Here is a 19,511-nt window from a genome sequence, read left to right on the forward strand (position 1 = left end):
ATAGATCATGCAACAACAGTGGGGAATGGGGATTGATCACTAAGTAAGATAAGTAAGGGCAAAAAAAAGACAATTAAAGTCGAAAAATTCGACCAACAGTGGATTTCGAACCCTAATTCCAAAATTCCTCATAGAAATTCAAAATAATCGAAATTAAAATGCATAGAGGATGAAGGAATCACTTACTTGATGGGAATGAACCTACAATATGCAATTAATCTTCAATTAAAAAGCAAAAATGGCGGTTTCTTTGTTCGAAAAAACGCAAACCCTAAACCCGCTTTAAAACCGTGAAACGTGCACAAATCAAGGGGAAAATAAGGGGCTTTGAAAGATTAATTGGCAAGAAAGAGAATGTAGGTGACGGATTTGGTATTTGAGCAAGAAAAATGGGGATTTGGGGGTGATTTTGATCGCAATAAGGAGGGGTTAGACGAAAAATTGGGGGAAAATGAAATAGAAACCAAAAGAAAAGAGTTTAAGGAAGAAACTCCCTGCGTCTTTTCCCATTTACTCGATCGAGTGGTTTTAAACTCCTCGATCGAGCACTTTGATGGTCCATTCACTCGATCGAGTAGAATTTTACTCGGTCGAGAAGTCCCCTTTGATGCTTTACTCGATCGACTGAAAAAGAAGCACTCGATCGACCATTTTTCACTCGATCGAGTACAAAAAGTACTCGATCGAGCTCTTTTCTCGCATAAGCTCTTTAATTTCGTCATTCTTCCTTTGTATTTGCGTAAAACTTCCCCAAACCTGCATAAAAACACGTGCAAAAATATCCCAAAATACCAAATACGTATAAGAACAGTCTATAGTCTTAAATCTACGCTAAAAACTGTCTAAAAGCTAATTGTCCTAATTAAAAGCAATAAAAGAAATCCAACGAGAAATTCAAAAATTGTTTTTACAAGGTGTTACACGGGGCATTTCCCCGCTCACTTCCCAATACAATTCAGTAGTCCTTTGGTGGGCTCCTGACTGGAGGACGTCATCTCAGCAACATTGACTGTCCTCTTTAGCTTCCATGAGCTTGAGTTTGAATCATTTAAATCTCTAGGAGGGGAATAGTTCACATCCACATAAGCACGAACTTTCCTCACCCTTGCTCCTTTATCACCGTCTTTAGCATCCTCACTTCCAATTTGATTGACATTAATTGCACCATGTCCCTTGACAGCTCCCTCATTGCTTTCATCTGTACCTGCAGCAAAGAAAACAGACGAACTTTCCTCCTTTTTGCTCTCAATATGAGGCGGAGGGGTAACAATGGCAGCACAATACTCCAAATTTTCATTTGGAGTGTCAATAATAGGGTCAATAGAAGAGAGGGCATTGCAAGGCTGAGCTTGCATGGGAGCCCTCCGGAACTTAGACTGATGGAATATCAGCTCCTCGTCCCCTACCTGAAAAGTCAACGTCTTACCCCCAACATCTATTACTGCACGAGCAGTAGACAAAAATGGTCTCCCTAAAATAATAGGGGTGTGTGCATCTTCGGGGATGTATAAAACAACGAAGTCAACGGGAATAAAGAACCTCCCGATCTGAACCGGTATGTCTTCTATTATACCTAGTGGCCGTGATATACTACGGTCCGCCATCTGGACAGTCATGTTGGTACAACTCAGCTTTGTCAAACCAAGTCTCTTAGCCAGAGACAACGGTAGGACACTCACGCTAGCGCCTAGATCGCATAACGCGTTATCAATCAAATGGGTACCGATATGACACGGAATTGAAAAACTACCCGGATCTGACTGTTTGGGAGGTAACTTATTTTGAAATAGGGCTGACCCCATCTCAGTCAAAGCTACTGTCTCATTATCACTAATATTCCTCTTACGCGATAAAATTTCTTTCATAAATTTAAGGTAAGAGGGTACCTTTGTCAGCAACTCGGTGAATGGCACAGTGACTTCTAAGCTTCTCAGAAGTTCGACAAATTTGCCGAATTGTTGATTAGCTTTAGTACTCTGCAGACGCCTCGGGAAGGGAACCGTGATAGGTATCTCGAGTCCCTTGTTTCTCTCTTCCAATGTGTCACCCGGAGCAAGTTCTGTATCCTTTGGACACTTCTTACCTCTCGAACGAGGTCTTTCTGGTGATTTATCGCTTAATCGAGCACTAGCAGGCTCTCGATCAAGCTTCCCGTCATCCAAACTACTCGAAAGACCAAAATGCCCATTCGATCGAGTAGAATCTTCAACAATATCACTCGATCGAGTGGAATTTTCACTCGATCGAACAACTTCATTTTCCTGTTCACTCGATCGAGTAGAAAAACCACTCGATCGAGCACTTTCATTACCAAATCTGCTCGATCGACCTCCAGAAACCAGTCGATCGAGCACTTTTTTAGCCGTCAGCTCATTTTATTCGATAGAACACTGTTCACCATCAGTTATAGCCTTCTCGGGTCTGATTTTTGCATTTCCGGTCCCTTATATGAATGACCGCTTCTCAAATTGATGAACTTTACCGTCTCATGTGGATTCTTCTCATTTTGAGTCGGTAATTGACCCTGCTTTTTTTGTGGATTTATTCGTGGCTAGTTGGGCAACTTGAGTTTCAAGTGCCTTAATGGACGCATCTTTCTGTTGATCACTCAGCTGCCACTGCTTTGTGAAGGACTGCAACATAGACTTAAGCTCACCTATTTCACTCACCCCACCGGAAGATGATGCACCGTGATTGGGAGGAGCAAAGGAAGGAGGCTTCTGATAGCCTTGTTGATTCTTATGTGGAGGAACATATGGCTGCTGCTGGTGCGGAGGAGGGATAGGATTGAGCATATTTTGAATAGTCCACCTCAGATTGGGATGGACTGCCCCTTGGTTATTGTAATAGGAACCCCATCCTTGCCTATATTGTTGAAAGGCAAGGACTTGTTCCTTCTCCACAAGACAGCCAACAGCAGTGTGGCCATCATTACTCCCACATCTCTCGCATGTGACGGTCTCTCCTCTAGTAAGAACATGGACCGTCTGAGGCTCCCCAGCAGCTTGTAACTCCAACTTGTCAAATCTAGCATTCATGGCTTCCAAACAGCCACAACCTCGCTTATCGATCGCATGAACTGTTCTAATCCCATCCCTCGGGTTTCCATACTCAGCACTATGATTCGCCATCTCTTCAATAAGGGACCATCCCTTATCATCATTAGTATTTTCCTGGAATCTCCCACTAGATGCCGCATCAAGTATGGCCCTGTGGTCATCATACAACCCATTGTAGAAGTGATTAGATATGAACCATGGGTCAAAACCATGGTGAGGGATTGACCTCACCAATTTCTTGAATCGGGACCATGCCTCATATAAGGTCTCATCGGGAGCATGCCTGAAACTGGTAATCTTGGCCCTCAGCAGATTGGTGCGTTGTGGAGGGAAATATCTCTTGTAAAAGGCAAGAGCAAGAGACTCCCAATCAGAACCCCTACAATTTGTGCGGTCCAAGTCGATCGACCACTCCCCAGGCTGAATCGGCTAAAGAGAAAGGAAATAAAACCTCCTTAATCTTATCTTGAGTTACCCCCTTAGTGGCGGGGATAGTAGAACAGTTGTCTGTAAAGACCTCCATGTGCTTCCTCGGGTCTTCACCAGCCACACCTCTATAGATATTTCTCTCTACCAGATTGATATAAGAAGGACGGATGTCAAATGTATTCCCATCCTCAGTCTGGAGGTTGAAACCTTTTGGAATAGAGGATGCTTTAGGCACCGAATGACTGGAAAGCTTTGGCATCTTTACTGGTTGATCGGCAGAAATAGGAATGTCTTCTGCGAAAAGAGAATGATCTAGCTCTGGCTCGAAAGTACTCAAGTCTTCCTTTCGTGATTTTCTCTGCAAACGGAGTCTATGCCTGAATGATCTCTCTGGCTCTGAATCAGCTGCAACTAACTCAAACCTGTCTGACCTGGGCATAAACAACACTGAAAGAAAATGAATAAGAGTTGCCTCAAGGAATAAAAATTCCCTGAGACGGATAAAATAAACGAAACGAAAACAGATAGGGCAATTGCCTCCCCGGCAACGGCGCCAAAATTTGACACGTCTGTCGTGTACCTGTCAAAAATAAACTAACTAAACTAAGTATATAGCTAGGGAAGTCAGGTCGATCTCCTCAGGGAGGCAAGATATCTGTAGAAGTCCGTCTATTTGGTCACAAATGGGGGTTGTTTCAATTGGTTTTCTAAACTAAAAGCTTAAAGGAAAGAGAAGCAGAGAAAAGAGCAGTAAAGGCAGAGAAAATGGGATTAAACTATCAGATAGAGAGGAACATGTCGGGAATTCGGTTCACTACGGTAGTCCAGTGACTCAGCTGTAAACAAACCAGACAAATTAATGCGAGACGGATACGGGAAAGGTCATTTCGGTCCACTTTCTGTCCTAAAATACCACTAACTTAACTTTCATTCTCGTCAGGGTAGTCTACTGTTCATAGCAGGCCTATTTAGTCCAATCTTTCGATCTAGGATTAATTTTAGCCAGATTAAAGAGATGACTCAGAAGCGTGCACTCAACTAAGCCGATAAATACAATTAAATTGCTATGGTGACAGAATCTCACAATTCATTCATCTATTTCATTTACTACATCGTCACATTCCTACCGCAGATCCCCTAATCCCAACATGAAAGGGGTTTAGCTACTCATATCGCTAATTAAACTATCCACATTAACAATAAACAACGAATTAACAATAGACATAATGAAATAAATAATAAAAAGCATGAAAGTAAATTAGGGCAAGGAGGAAAACGAAGTAAAACAAATAATTAAAGCAAACAACCGATTGATTATTATTAAGAGAAGAGAAAGGAATTACAATCGTGCGAATCCGGCGTAAAGAACACAAAATTCGAGCAAAGTAAATCCGAGAACAAGGTTACACTGAAAGGGAAAAGCAACGTAGTAAAGTTCTCTGTGTAGAATGCTTAGGATAAAAGATGATAATAAAAGATGCCTAAAAACCTAGTTAACGTAGGTTTAAATAGGAAAATAGATAAGTTTAACGAAATAAAACAACTCACGGGCTAATTAAAGCCCATAACAGCGAAAACCACTCGATCGAGTGGAATAAAACCACTCGATCGAGCAAAACCTCAGCATAATCTACTCGATTGAGTAGATAGTTACTCGATCGAGTAACTTCCTTTTCAGCAACTTCTGGATCGAGTAGAAAACTACTCGATCGACCAACTGGGGACGTAAAACCCACTCGATCGAGTGGTAAAACTGCTCGATCGAGTCCTTTGTCTTCAAATCAGCTCAAGTCCACGCCCGACTGCCTTGTAAACCGTGCCTTGACGCTTCCCAACGTAGTATCTCACTCTGGAAAATCCCGTCTCCTCTAAATGCATGCAAAAAGGACGAAAAAGGGTACGATTCCACTACTTTCGCGTTCATTTCTACAAAATGGACAAAACGAACCAAAGTAGCCAATTCGGGGCAAAATACTATAAAAATAATATAAAAATGCATGGAAATACGTGCTGAAATAGGCTAAAAAGACTATATATTATGCACGTATCACGTCTTGTGGAGGAAGACGCTCGAATTGATGGTGCTGGACGGGCGTCTCGAGGACAATCCGCCTGGATTGTCTTACAGTTTCGTCCCTTCTTTTCTTCCTTTTTCTTCATAAAATCCTTGAGGATTTCCTCGGGGATGCAAGGATCTTTTCTCATCATTGCCCATCTACTATAGTATGTACAAAGGCCTTCTAATCTTGTCTCTCCTTGATGCTTGGTCATTGAATTCAATCAATTTAGCTTCATTTTGCCATGAAAATGCAAGGTTTGCACTCCTTTCCTACCAAGGACACAAAACCTCAAAGAATATGCAAAACAAAGGACTAAAGACAATAAATGACCCAAATATGCACTAAAAAGCATGGGAACAAGGCTAATTCGGGGACTAAATGTGCTTAAATTATGGTCACATCAATTAGACAACAAGGAAATGCCAGATACTCAAATCTCAAATAAAAACATCATCCTAAGCGGTCCCAAAAACTTCATAACAACAAAACTCATAACCACATCACTCCCAAGGATTTCCTCAAAACACTTGCGTTACTTCATTCTAAGCTATTTCATGAAATGAGGTACTTCACTATAAGTATTATTTCACCACTCCAAATCATCAAACATCTACTAACAACCTCCACGAGATCAAGGTCAAAGCTTCTAACAAAGCTATACTCACTAGTGTCAACTACGAGTTTCTCAAAATGATAAAACCCTCAATCAAAAATCTAAATTCAAAAGTTCTTTTGTACATTCTATCATCCCAAAGAGATCTTGTTATACTCTCGAAACCTAAAGCATATATGGTGACATTCTCCAAATTACGAGACAACCACCCAAAACATCTAACTCGTCCCAGCTTATAATTACATCTCAAGGACTCTGGCTACTAATCCTCATTACCGCAAAGTGAATACCCAAATGAGATTCCAAGACTAGCAACAACTCTCGCCTAACATGGTTCTTACGTAGTCATCACAACACTCACAAAAGTATACCGACTATGCTAACCTCGAGCTTAACTCAAACTTCCAAGTAACACTTTCATCACCAATGGCCAACAATGTCCTATAGGTGTTTACTTCCGGGCTCTCATCATAAACTCTACTCCATGTCAAAACCTCAAGCAACAATACTCGGGTCACCAAGTTCTCAAATTCCAAGTGTAAACAACAAGGTCAAGTTCCATAATCCTCGTAAAGTGTACAACTCACACTTTACACAAAGAATTCCACTAATCATCCACACTCTCTTCATATCAAGAAACTACGCATAAGGAACATCAAGGTATGTCTCATCATACTACCTAAGCCTCTCCAACAACACAACCTCTCAAAACAAAGATCATGGGTCAACCACAAACAATCTCCTCGAAAACCAACTTATCTAACCAAAATTAAAATATGGTGTCGATTATGAACATTAAAGCAAGATTTATTCATGTAATTATTTGAGAATTTCATTAACACAACCTTATACTTCACCATAATATCACAAAACATAAAATTACTCATTAAACATGTGAGAATTGTCATACAAGCACTTAACTCAACACCAAATTACCACAAGTCGTGAAAGATACTAATTTTATCATTCACATGAGTCTACTAACACATAATTCACACAATTTTAACATAAATGTCAAGTAACCCATCACCATTACCTTTTTGCACTTCAATCTTCCAATGAGTCGTCAACAATGTAGCTATCCTCTTCCGGGTTGTCTAAACCTTCCCCTAAACACAAAAATGAAAGAGTTAAGTTAAGAATCCACATCCTTATAAGATGAGAATTTCGAAATATAAGGAAAGTTAACATCTTTCTTACTTAGAAAGAAAGAGAACGAGATGAGGAGGAGAATGGCGCGAGAATGGACGAAATTGGCGAAGAAATGAGTGAGATATGAGGATTTTCGGGTTGAGTGGAGATGGAGTAACAATGTTGGTGTATTTGATGCACAATTTCAGAAATTATGAGTGAAGGAGATGAAGTTGTGAGGTTTATGTGAGAGTTTGTGAAGAGAAAAGAGAAGGGAAAAGGTCCATAAGGCATACTAGCCCAACAACTCTAAATGAGTCGATTTGTACTAGAAATTACGTCTCAAGCCCACTATAATTCAAGACGGAAAATATTATTATTATTATTATTACTATCCGACCAAAAATATTTATTTTTATATAAGTTAAGCTTTTTTTTTTTTTTTTTTTTTTTTGGGAAAGTGTAAGCTTTTCATTAAGATCAAAAACTCCTTACAACCATACATATTAAAGGTGTGTCACAAAACGACCACCTTATGAACTGCTAATGACTCTTACCCATTCAAGGACCCTATCATTCTTACATTTGATTCTACAACTCAATAATCGAGCCTGCACAGCATGTATAACTTGTTTAGTTAAAATATCAGGCCTGCAGACGAATTGTTCCTGCCAACTCTTGTTTCTAGCCATCCACACATGATATATTGAAGCAGCCAAAATCATTCCAACTATCTTCTTTTGACATAAACTCCTGCATCTCAACTTTATCCACCAATACAAACAATTTTGGTCTGGGAACTGAATAGCACACCAGTCAGAAATTAACTTCCTGCACCTACAACTGTACTCACAGAGAAAGAAGAGGTGCTCATGGTTCTCGGGAACTAAACCACATAGATAATAGCAATTGGTTTGAGTAATATGCATCATGTTCAGTCTGTCTTGAGTTAATAGGTGCCCCTGAGCAGCAAGCCAACAAATAAAACCATGCTTAGTGTGGACAGCGGGGGCCCACGGGGGCGCTTGGGAGGAAAAGAGAAACAAGCGTTTGCATTTTTGTTGGAGTCGCCACCAATTTTTATGGGAAATTGGAACCGTTCGAATACCTCATGTCATGTCAAGACATAAAGTAGAGACATGAACACTAAGCAATCGTTACCCTTAGCATTCTATGTCTAGAATGACTCTCGTGGATGCCAATGAACACGGGTGTTCACAGATATCTGGAGTAAGGGGTGAGGGTACGTATTAGGAAGCTCTTTTGATCGAACACCTAATCCCGCCCGCCTCGATAGCAACCTCTACTAATGATTAGGGAAGTTATTCGTACTTGATATATCGTCGGCTATATGCATGCAATGCAACATCCAAGTTTTAATCCTAGCATGTGAAGATTAGACTAAGTCGGTTGACACGTAATTAACATACAATTGGGTCGAAGTTGGATTTAATGTTGATTACATGTGAGAACATACAAATGATAAAAGAAATACAATAATTATGAATTACAATAATGAAAATTACATTAATTACATCGGAATAGGCGATTTATGTCGAAAATACCTTTAAAACGGATAATTTGAGAAAAAGAATAAAAGAAAGAAAGAAAGAATCAAATAAATTAACGAACAGGAATCAGCGTGATATTTTCAATAAAACGATTTGAAAAATATACGTGGCCTCGCTCTGATACCATTTGTTGGAGATGTGTCCTCCAGTTAGTGCGGATAACGTTATTACACATACACTTGTACGGACAAGTGGGAGCTTGTTGGGGCTGGTGTCCTCTACAGTTAGTGCAATAACATTTAAATCTCTAAAAGGATCAAAGGTTATACTTTTGTATTATTATCAGTTGGTCCACGTTTATCAATAACGGTTGGCTTGCTAGATAAGTTTGACGTTATTGTCATACAGATGGCGGTGATCAACTGGTCCCTAAAAGTCACACCTATAGGATACGTTTGAGAGATGTGACGGTATGAAAATACAGTCATGTTGATGCCTAATATGACTAAGCAGTTAGTCGGAGTTATTGACTAGTAATTAGTCAAATGCGATGTTGAGATAATTATTTAATACAGATTAAATAATAATGGCTAATATGAATTAAGCAGTTAATTCGTAAATTAAATATAGACGATTATATTTAATTGATGTATATTGAATTAATTATACAATATTGTCTTTGTCGGACATGTGTTAATATGTCGACTAATGTTACTAGTCGATGTTTTAATAACCGATAACCGATGACGATTTATAATAAAACCCGTCATATGCATTTTAGCGAAATGAGTCGGACCACGAGTTTAATAAGGAGGAAGTGGAAAGCCCACTCCCTCCCTAAGCAAACCCACGGTTTGGCCGAGCTCAACAAAAGGAGAGCAATTCTCTCCTTTTGACCTAACTGATTCATTTTGAAACAAAACTAGGGTTTTGGAAAAATTTCCTCTGAAACCTAGATCTCACATCTAGCAAAACTCACATAAAATTCTCTCAATATTGCAAGGCAATTAGAGAATACTTTCTAGCACAAGGGGCATAGTCTCAGACGGTTTTGGGTGCAACAATTAGGAGGAAATCTACGTTGATTTCTGTTCATTTTGCCGAATTGCACTAGGACCCGAGGTTGATTCTTTACCTTTATCGTTTCTCTTGTATTTTAGTTTTATAACGTAGATTTAGCATGTGGGCTTGCTTAGGGAGGGAGTGGGCTTTCCGAATTTTTCCAAAACCCTAGTTTTGTTTCAAAATGAATCAGTTAGGTCAAAAGGAGAGAATTGCTCTCCTTTTGTTGAGCTCGGCCAAACCGTGGGTTTGCTTAGGGAGGGAGTGGGCTTTCCACTTCCTCCTTATTAAACTCGTGGTCCGACTCATTTCGCTAAAATGCATATGACGGGTTTTATTATAAATCGTCATCGGTTATCGGTTATTAAAACATCGACTAGTAACATTAGTCGACATATTAACACATGTCCGACAAAGACAATATTGTATAATTAATTCAATATACATCAATTAAATATAATCGTCTATATTTAATTTACGAATTAACTGCTTAATTCATATTAGCCATTATTATTTAATCTGTATTAAATAATTATCTCAACATCGCATTTGACTAATTACTAGTCAATAACTCCGACTAACTGCTTAGTCATATTAGGCATCAACATGACTGTATTTTCATACCGTCACATCTCTCAAACGTATCCTATAGGTGTGACTTTTAGGGACCAGTTGATCACCGCCATCTGTATGACAATAACGTCAAACTTATCTAGCAAGCCAACCGTTATTGATAAACGTGGACCAACTGATAATAATACAAAAGTATACCCTTTGATCCTTTTAGAGATTTAAATGTTATTGCACTAATCAGAGGACACCAGCCCCAACAAGCTCCCACTTGTCCGTACAAGTGTATGTGTAATAACGTTATCCGCACTAACTGGAGGACACAACTCCAACAAACTCCCACTTGTCCGTACAAGTGTATGTGTGATAACCGATTCTCATATTCATTTAAAATTTCTCCCACTCAATGTAAAACAATTTGCAGATCCGGATCCGCAAAGGTCGTATTTTACAATCGATCTGTATCAAGAGTGGTTTCCCCGACTAGAGAGTAACTCAACTGATAAAACGAATTCGTATTCGAGCATGGCCATGCATTTCGATTCTGACTCCTCGAGTGGCCCTGAGAAATATCGAGTACCTGATAAAGGCTGAATATTTCCTTCAACTCGACTCCTTCCGATCTAAGCACAGCATGAAATGACCCAGAAAAAATCTACTTGTCCCCCTGTTACGGATGACCGTGAGAAAGAAACCAAAGTCACCCAAAATCTGCCTTAATCTCAAGAGACAGTCGATAGTCAAAAGAATCGACTCTTAGGATCACCATGGAGGTCCAATCCACGACCTGGCACCGAATGTTATCAAACATTTAGGACTCCACGTCGATGTCACAATTGTGTCCTACGAGATATCCGTATAACTCGCCTCTGTGATTGGTCATCCAACCGTTTGACTTATGGCTCGTTGAACCCACCATCAACCAACGTCACAAAATAATTGCCAGAGTTATCAGCTCATGTGGGCAATTAAGGACCAAAATATAATGTTTGTTCAGTTCACTTTGTGGTGTCCAAAAATTGTAGTACAATTCCACATGAAAAACAAAATATATAAATATCAAAACGATGATGTCGTATAGAGTACAAAAGAGAATGAATCTAATCCTTAAAAGAGTACTACAACTCAGGAACACGTTTAATTCCCATGGAATTAACATGCCCTTCATGCTTATCTTGTCGTAATGGTTTAGTAAGAGGATCTGCCATGTTATCATCTGTAGCAATCTTTTCTATCACTACTTCCTTTTGCTCCACGTAATCTCGGATTAGATGAGCTTTCCGTTGTACATGTCTAGACTTGTTGCTAGACTTAGGCTCCTTAGCTTGGAAGATGGCACCTCTATTATCGCAATAGATGGTGATCGGGTCATTCGAACTAGGCACTACAGATAGTCCTTGTAAGAATTGACGCATCCATATCGCTTCCTTTGCGACTTCGACGCGGCATAGTACTCGGATTCGATCGTAGAATCTCTTTGTAACACTTTGTTTGGAACTCTTCCACCGATCGCAACGCCATTAAGAGTAAAAACGAATCCAGACTGAGATTTTGAGTCATCTCGATCCGTTTGGAAGCTAGCATCTACGTAACCGGTTGCGCATAGCTTTTGTTCGCCTCCATAAGTCAATTCCCAAGCTTTAGTCCTCCGTAGGTACTTAAGAATGTTCTTGACAGCCATCCAATGTGATTCACCTGGATGCTGTTGGAATCGATTTGTCATACTCAATGCATATGCCACATCTGGACGTGTGCATATCATGGTATACATGATTGATCCTATAGCCGAGGCATAAGTAATCCGTGTCATGCGCTCTTTCTCTTCCGGTGTCTCTGGTGCCTGAGACTTGCTCAAATGCACCCCTGGAGCCATAGGAAGAAACCCCTTTTTGGAGTTAGTCATGCTGAATCTCTATAGGATCTTGTCTATGTAAGACTCCTGTCTGAGAGATAACATCCGACGTGATCTATCTCGATAGATACGGATGCCCAAAATTCTTTGTGCCTCACCCAGATCTTTCATCTGGAAATGGTTCTTCAACCATACTTTTACCGAAGTTAAGAGAGGTATGTCATTCCCAATCAGGAGTATGTCATCGACATACAATATTAGGAAGACAATCTTGCTCCCACTCTACTTGATATATAGACATGGTTCCTCGACCGATCGAGTAAATCCATTTTCTTTTATCACTTGGTCGAAGCGATGATTCCAACTCCTAGAAGCTTGCTTAAGTCCATAAATGGAACGCTTAAGCTTGCATACTTTCTTAGGATGTTCAGGATCGATGAAACCTTCGGGTTGTACCATGTACAACTCTTCCTCCAAAAAACCGTTTAAGAAGGCGGTTTTCACATCCATCTGCCAAATTTCATAGTCATGAAAAGCGGCAATCGCTAAGATAATCCGAATGGAACGCAGCATGACTACGGGTGCAAAAATTTCATCGTAGTGCAAACCTGGCACTTGGGTGAAACCTTTAGCAACTAGTCGTGCTTTATAGATATCTTGTTGACCTTCCACAGAATGCTTTATCTTGTAAAGCCATTTGCATTGAAGGGGACGAACCTTAGCAGGTAAGTCAACAAGATCCCATACGTTGTTCTCATACATGGAGTCCATCTCGGATTGCATGGCCTCAAGCCATAGCTTTGAGTCAGAACTGGTCATGGCACCTTTATAGGTTGCGGGTTCACTACTCGTTAAGAGTAGAATGTCATCTATGTCATGTTCCTCGACCATACCAATGTATCTGTCCGGAGGAATAGAGACTCTTCCCGACCTCCTAGGTTCCTCAGGAATATCCACCGCAGCCGGGATTGAAGGAATAGGTTCCTCCAATGGTTGCTCGGTATTTGGTTATGGAACCTCCGACAGCTCGAAGGTTCTATCACTCTTTGCATTCTCGAGAAATTCCTTCTCTAAGAATGTCGCACTAGCCGCAACAAAAACCCGTTGTTCGGTTGGCGAATAAAAGTAATGACCAAGTGTTCCTTTAGGATAACCTATAAAGTATGTCTTGACCGATCGTGGGCCGAGCTTATCCTCGTGTCTCCACTTGACATAAGCCTCGCAACCCCGAACCCGTATAAAGGACAAGTTAGGGACCGTTCCCTTCCATAGTTCATATGGAGTCTTGTCAACAGCTTTAGACGGACTTCGGTTAAGTATTAGAGCAGCTGACAGAAGATCATAACCCCACAATGAGTCAGGCAACACGGTGTGACTCATCATGGATCGAACTATATTAAGTAGTGTTCGATTTCTCCGTTCGGACACACCATTCAACTGAGGTGTTCCAGGTGGAGTTAACTATAAGGCAATCCCACAGTCTTTGAGGTGTTGATCAAACTCGTGAGAAAGATACTCGCCACCACGGTCTGATTGCAGTGTTTTAATCTTTCTACCCAGTAGGTTCTGTACCCGATTCTGGTATTCCTTGAATTTCTCAAAGGATTCACTTTTGTGCTTCATCAAGTAGACATAGCCATATCTACTTAAATCGTCCGTGAAAGTGATGAAATACCTATAGCCTTCTCGTGCGGTGATTGACATAGGTCCACACACATCCGTATGTATGAGTCCTAATAGGTCAGTAGCGCGCATTCCAACACCTTTGAAGGAAATTCGAGTCATCTTACCAATTTGACATGATTCACACGTGCCAAATGATTGAAAATCAAAGGCCGAGATAGCTCCATTCTTTATGAGCTGTTTTACGCGTTTCTCATTAATGTGTCCCATACGGCAGTGCCATAGGTATGTTTGATATTTGTCACCAACCTTTAACTTCTTATTCATTACGTGTAATATTTCGGTGGTCTGATCTAAAACATAAATTCCGTTCATGGAGACTGCCTTGCCATAAATCATATCGTGTAATGAGAAAATGCAAGAATTATTCTCTATTACAAATAAAAAACAAAGTTTGTCAAGTGCAGAAACTGAAATAATGTTTTTAGAAAGACTGGGTACATAATAGCAGTTATATAAAAATAACTCAAATCCGCTAGGAAGCTGGATCACGTATGTTCCCCTCGAGACGGCAGCCACTCGTGCTTTATTCCCGACACGCAGGTCCACCTCACCCTTTACGAGGGGTTCGATGTTTCGGAGCCCCTGCACATGATTACACAGATGAGAACCACAACCAGTATCTAGTACCCAAGTTCCGTAACTTGCGTGGTTAATCTCAATCATATGAATAAAAGTAGAAGAGGAAGAAGACATACCAATAGGTTTAACGCGACCTGCTTTTATGTCCTCATGGTAAACAGGACATGTACGCCTCCAATGCCCAGTCTTGTGGCAATGATGGCATTCCATGTTATCGGTCTTGCTCTTTGTCATGCCTGATGAGTTGCTCGACTCACCAGGCCCACTCTTACCTGATCCCGACTTCTTAAACTTCGGTTTACCTACTGCTAGGCCTGGCTGAACTTTGCCCTTTCCCTCGCCCTTGCTTGACACAACGAGAACATCCTGTTTCAGGCTCCCACTGAACTTCATGTCCTTCTCGGTCTGTACGAGAAGGGAGTTTAGTTCATGAGGACTTTTCTTCAAGTCATTCATATAGTAATTCGCTCTGAAGAGCGCAAAACCATCGTGGAGTGAATGAAGCATGCGGTCAATCACGATGTTCTCGCTGATTTTACAATCAAGCGCCTCCAGTTTCTCGACATTCTCAATCATGCTGAGAATGTGTGGGCTAACCGGTTGGCCCTTCTGGAGTTTCGCATCAAAGAAGCGAGTGGTATGCTCATAGGTCACGATTCTCGGTGCTTTCGAGAATTCCTTGGTGAGCGTGGTGAAAATCTTGTTTGCACCTTGGGCTATGAAGCGTTTCTGCAAATTGGATTCCATTGCAAAAATGAGTACGTTTTTAATCGCACCCGCTTCCATGACGAAATCGTTATACTTGGCGATCTCGTTAGCTCCAGCCGTGGGACCTGGGTTTGACGGGATAGGCTCTGTCAGAAATTTGAGCTTCCCATCAGCTGCGGCAGCATTCCGTAATGCCGCCTCCCAGTCCGCGAAGTTTGATCCATCATTCTTCAGTCGAGTTGACTGATTCATCTGATTCATGAAGATCCGAAGCCAGGACTCACGGTCCAATGTGGCACTTGGCATTGGGTCGTCAGCACGGCCAACCATTTTGTTATTAGCAGTTTAAGTGATCGTGATCTACACTGAAAAAGAAAGGAAAAACAAAACGAAATATGCAACTCATCGAGGTGATTTAAGTCTATTAAAAATTCATTTTAATCGTGTAGACTCATTGCACTTGCATAATTGATCTCCCTCAAGAATAATACAAGTGATCCCAAGACTCAATTTCCGTAAATTGATAAGCCAACTATTTAGCTAGTTCTTCCGTAAGAACTCTTGGTCGATAGATTTCCGTAAATCCTATCTATAGTCCACCATAATCACAGGATCGTACGAGTGACCATAGTGTTGAGATAAAATAAGTCAATCAGTTCCAACTTACCCGACGTAGAAGGGGTCATATTATGCCTACCGACGAAGAAGGGATTCATTGGAGTTTGACCTATAAAGACTATTCTCAATTTTTGGTTATACGAGGAAGATCCCATCAACTTAGTTTTAATTCATTTTAAGTGAACGAAAAACTAGCATTACGTGAATGAATTAATTTAGGTGATGGCTTAAAATTGATCGTGTGACATATGAATGTCAAAGAAAACTAACGCGTGACCTCTATATGAGTCAATTTTCATGCAATTATTAGGTGGTTTGGTTTTAGGCGGAAAATGATGCAATCTATCGTTACGATAAAATAAATAAAAGAATGCAAAACGTAAATAAAAATTCCTAGTGTGGCCTATCCTAGTAAAAAGAACATAATACAACTTTGGAATCCACCGTTGGACCCGAGAAGCTTGTCTTGATGTTCCATCTTTTTCATGCAGCGGGAGTGAGCATCCGATCTCCATCTTTGGTCTTCTCAAAATTACAATTAAAATTTACAAAATATAAACCTATTTACATTCTAAATAAAAACTGTAATTACAAGGAAAAAACAAAAACGGAGATACAAGATCTCAAAATACAACCAAGACCGTGTTCCATCATTACGGTAACACGTTCTACTAAGGCCACACTAAGTTACAACCGATTGTAAAAATTAAATACGTAATTAAAAGCATTCAAGGCATTCAACAATAACGATAAATAAAATGCATCAACTAAAACAAATTTATTCGTGACATAATTCCGTAATTATGTTAAATTTATCCAAACCACCTTTTAACGATTAAAATTATGTGACAAAACCGGTTCTATCAACTTAATTTTAATCCATGATAATCCATTACTTTAAATTGCTTTAATATAAGCTAAATGGTACGTGTGTGAACCGTTTCACAATCAAGCGAGCGTACAATATCCGTATAAAGTACAGTTTATGGCCAAAAGAAAATTTAAACAACAAAAAATTAAATTTTCAACGCTGCCAAAACAAAAAGGGCTCGATCGACTGAAACTGCAAGTCGATCGAGAGGATTGCCAAAGAGAAAGTGCTCGATCGACTGAACTCGAGCTCGATCGAGGACTTATATCAGCAAGACTGTTCGATCGAGTACAAGGAGGTCTCGATCGAGCAGTCAGGGTTTTAAAAGTGGTCGATCGAGTACTGCAAGGACTCGATCGAGTAAAAACAAGACAGGAAACCTCTCGATCGAGTAGAAATATGCTCGATCGAGAACAAAACATATCTGAAAACTTAAAACCCTCGTGAAAACATTTGACAAAGCAAAATCAATGGCAATTTTGATCTCGGGTCCTAGTGCAATTCGGCAAAATGAACAGAAATCAACGTAGATTTCCTCCTAATTGTTGCACCCAAGACCGTCTGAGACTATGCCCCTTGTGCTAGAAAGTATTCTCTAATTGCCTTGAAATATTGAGAGAATTTTATGTGAGTTTTGCTAGATGTGAGATCTAGGTTTCAGAGGAAATTTTTCCAAAACCCTAGTTTTGTTTCAAAATGAATCAGTTAGGTCAAAAGGAGAGAATTGCTCTCCTTTTGTTGAGCTCGGCCAAACCGTGGGTTTGCTTAGGGAGGGAGTGGGCTTTCCACTTCCTCCTTATTAAACTCGTGGTCCGACTCATTTCGCTAAAATGCATATGACGGGTTTTATTATAAATCGTCATCGGTATAAATCGTCATCGGTTATTAAAACATCGACTAGTAACATTAGTCGACATATTAACACATGTCCGACAAAGACAATATTGTATAATTAATTCAATATACATCAATTAAATATAATCGTCTATATTTAATTTACGAATTAACTGCTTAATTCATATTAGCCATTATTATTTAATCTGTATTAAATAATTATCTCAACATCGCATTTGACTAATTACTAGTCAATAACTCCGACTAACTGCTTAGTCATATTAGGCATCAACATGACTGTATTTTCATACCGTCACAACTCTCAAACGTATCCTATAGGTGTGACTTTTAGGGACCAGTTGATCACCGCCATCTATATGACAATAACGTCAAACTTATCTAGCAAGCCAACCGTTATTGATAAACGTGGACCAACTGATAATAATACAAAAGTATACCCTTTGATCCTTTTAGAGATTTAAATGTTATTGCACTAACTGTAGAGGACACCAGCCCCAACAAACTAATTACACTACGTGAAGGCAGAAACGGAGTTCAGGGATAGAACTCAGCCAGGAACAGGCGCAGCAGAGCTGCGTCCTTTGGAATAGGCGCAGCAGACACTGCGTCTGTTCCTTGGCTCAGTTCTGGTTGTGAAGCCGTAATTGCAAGCCGTTAATGTTAATTGGTGATTTAATGATCAATTGGTATTATTTACTAGGATGGAAGTGATTAGCATGTTTATTTAACATACGAATGGGTCATAAAAGCAATAAACATGGATGAGACGGAATTATGATGCATTAATTACAGGAGTGAAAAATATTAACAAGTGAAACAAATTAATTCAATTAATTAGGTTAAATACGATGGATTAATGACGAATACGCGATAGATGTGACAAATAACAGATGAAAACTATATCAAAGACGAATTCCAGAAACCCAATATTGATGAATTGAATCTCTATAACCCGGAATTGAATTTAATGACGAAAACCCGCAAATATTAGATTACAAGGGATTTAAGTCGGATTTGCGATGATTAAAACATATTAAAGATGATGAATTAATATACATGTGAAACTAATGCTATCACGATGAAGAATTGACAAACAAACGAAACAAATAAAAGAATTTTGACGAATAACAGAGGACGAACGAAGAAGAAAGGAAGCAGGAACTGCGGCAGCCTCACGAAGAGGCGCAGCAGGAACTGCGCTCCTTCGAAGAGGCGCAGCAGTTGCTGCGTCCTTTCTCGGCGGTTATCTACTGGAAATCCGTAAAAAGAGGTTTTAAAGCATGGTTTTAGAAATCGGTTTTAATGGTATTTTCGACATAAACCTTACAATTGACGATACAATAAATAAATACAATAAATAAAAGAGAGATTACACCCTCAGACTTACATGTTGACGAAACGAGAAGGACTAAGATATCAATTAGTGATGCTCGACGCGAATGTAAAGAAAGTCCCCTCGTAAGAGGAAAACGATTAGATTAATTAAGTTGATTGATGTGTAGTTGGTCAAATTGGTCGGTCATGCAAACGGGGAGGCTGGTACTCAGAAGGATCCGAGCTTATGTGGTCGAATGTTCAAGCACGTAGACGCCAAAAAAGTAGGAACAAAGTCTAGAATGCAAAGGGAGAAGAGAAGGGCGGACACTCGCGTGAGAAATATGAGGAACGAAGGCTCCTATTTATACTAATCACGTGGAGGAATTAGGGTTTCGGAGACTCTTTGGAAGTGAATCTCGGAAAGATATGAAAAAGATACGAGAAATACGCTGAAAGGGCTCACTGGGAAGAGGCGCAGAGCCACGCGTCTCTTGGAAGAGGCGCAAAGACTGCTTGTCTGTTCCTAAGGGGTTTCCTCCTGTGGAAGAAAGATTTCCGTGTTTGAGTTATGGTAGGACGGAAATAATTCG

The sequence above is a fragment of the Silene latifolia genome, chromosome 11, assembly GCF_048544455.1.
Source record: "Silene latifolia isolate original U9 population chromosome 11, ASM4854445v1, whole genome shotgun sequence".
Taxonomy (NCBI): Eukaryota; Viridiplantae; Streptophyta; class Magnoliopsida; order Caryophyllales; family Caryophyllaceae; genus Silene; species Silene latifolia.